The sequence below is a fragment of the Gekko japonicus genome, unplaced genomic scaffold (genome assembly GCF_001447785.1).
Source record: "Gekko japonicus isolate JY-2015 unplaced genomic scaffold, Gekko_japonicus_V1.1 scaffold80, whole genome shotgun sequence".
In the NCBI taxonomy this organism is placed as follows: domain Eukaryota; kingdom Metazoa; phylum Chordata; class Lepidosauria; order Squamata; family Gekkonidae; genus Gekko; species Gekko japonicus.
This window is the reverse complement of record NW_015168047.1, coordinates 452,833-455,337: the sequence shown is the minus strand read 5'-3', so window position 1 is coordinate 455,337 and position 2,505 is coordinate 452,833.

Here is a 2,505-nt window from a genome sequence, read left to right as displayed (position 1 = left end):
CTCTTTCCACCTCCACCATTCCAACCACCAGCTTCCTTACAACCAGCAGAGGAGTAAGGTCAACCAAATACCTGCCCTAAGAGGTATCAGGAAATGGGGTGGGGGATTATGGCCATCTTGCTTTCCTCAGTGATGAGGCTCCCAGTTGGTATTGGGGTGGAGCCCACTTCCCATGCAAGGTAACCCCCGGCACATTTATTCACAGTTGAACCCCATCATATTCAATGGTCATAGATCCAGAGAAGTTAGCCGTGTTAGTCTGTCTGGCCAGTTTCTTCATACCCTCCATGCATCTGACAAAGAGAGCTGTGTTTCTCGAAAGCTTATGCCACAATAAAGTTTGTTAGTCTTAAAGGTGCTACGGGGATTTTTACTATCATATTCAATGGCACTTACTCCCAGGGAATTGTGTATAGGACTGCAGCCTGAATTGGCTATGAGACATCATTGTCATAAGGAAGAACGATCCCCCCCCCTTCAGTGCTAGAGGAGGAGTAATTCATCCATCACCCATGGTTGGAGCTTGGCCCAGTGAAGGATAGCTCTCATCTTCTGGTATTCACCGCGCACGCTTTTTATCTCAAGACAGCGCTTCTCCGTCCAATTTGAAATAGTACAGAAGCCGTGGGGGAAATGGGGCTCAAGAACACAGTACCTCCCGTCATCTTACGTGTGCCACCTACCTGGTTTGACATCACAGGTAAGCTGAACACCCAGAGCGGCACCCCCCAGTTCTGAAGCTGTGTAGGCAAGATCCTCCCCAATGAACTGGGCCGCCCTCTCTGTTAGTCTGACCAGGGCCGGCTCAGGACATCCTTCACCCTGGTTTGGAGGGCACGGGACAGTCTGACTGGCCGGCCGGGGCTTCTGGCGAATGCGCAGGGGCAGGCGACACTCGATGCCCTTGCAGTCCCGTAGGGTGCCATTGGGAGCTCTGGTGCTGCAGTCTCCTCCTCCGGAGCAACTGTCCCCTGCAACCCTCGTAACCACGGCACTGTGTCCCAGGCTGCTCCCTGCCAAGGGCGGCTGCTGCTGCTGCTGGAGCACAGGTAACTGCTGCTTGCTGTGTGGCTGCCCGCGCACAGTCGTTGTGGTGTGAACAAACGCTCGGGACGGGCGGCTCGCTCTGCCTGAGCAACGGGGGCCCTGGCACTGTTGTCTGAGGCTGGGTTGATGTTCGCCCTCGCTGCCACCGCTGCTGCACGGTGGGCTCCGGCAGAGCTCAATGCCAAAGCATCCTCCTCCAATCAGCAGCCAGAGGGAAACTCCTAGCCAGCAGCAGCAAGTCCAAGGTAACTGTCTCACCACCATCTCCAGTCACATCTACAAAAGAAAAGGCCATGGCCTTGTTGGTAAGGGCAAGACAAAATACAGCCCTGGGGAACGTGGGAGTGTAATCGAAGTGGTCTTTCTTTACTCTCAGCAAAGAAATACGCCTGGGTTAGAGCTTCTTTGTTAGAAACGTGGACGTTCAGCATCACCCCTGCTCTGAGGAACCCCCTCTTACTCCTTTGCCGACTGTCTACAGCCTAAACACCACCCTCAGTGGTTTTACCCTTATCACTGGAACTGTGAATCTGCTTTGGCAATGGCACTGTCTACAGCCTAAACACCACCCTCAGTCGTTTTCACCCTTATCACTGGAACACACACATTGTGAATCAGAGGAAATGTGCAGGGAAGAATGCATGTGAGCATTCTAGGCAGCAGAAGCCCTGTATTTGCTGTGCAGGCACAGTGAAGTCTAGTCCCAGTTCAGGTAGGCCTCCTGTGCCAAAGCAGCCTCAGCTAGGAAGCTTCCATCCCTTGAGACCAGCAACCCCTCCGTCCTAAGGGCTGTCCTTCCAAGTAAAACCTGTGGGTCTCCCAACAAAGTCTTTAGGAGGTGGTTAAACAGGATCACGAGTAAACATGTACATGAAGCTGCCTTATTCTGAAGCAGGCCACGGGTCCATCAAGGTCAGTATTGTCTACCCAAGAGTGGCGGGGGCTCTCCAGGGTGTCAGGCTGAGGCCTTTCCCGTCCCCTGATCTGTTTAACTGGAGACACTGGGGTGGGGATTGCACCTGGGACCTTCTGCATGCCAACCGGAGGCTCTACCGCTCAGCCATTGCCCGGAGCCCAAAAGGGAAGTGTAAGCTGCTTCGGGTCCCCATTGTAGAGAAAAGTGGAAAATAAATACCTAAGTAAAATAAACAACCCCTCCCCTGAAACTCAGTCTCCCATTTTGTCACTCACACACATTAATCCCTTTGGTGCACAGATAAGGTCATATTCAACAGATGCAAAGCAGTCCCATTCTCAAAGATGTCAGATTGGCCTTAACATAAAAGGACATCCCTTACTGTAACTAAGGATGCGCCTTTCCCCAAAACGCCCCTTTGAGCCACTGGCTCTTCTTCCGGCAGGGCTGCTTTCTGGAATGAAAGACCCCAAAGCAGCGGGCTGTCTCTTCTCTCCCACCCCCGCCCCACTCCGGCTACCCTATCATCACTTGGAGAGCCC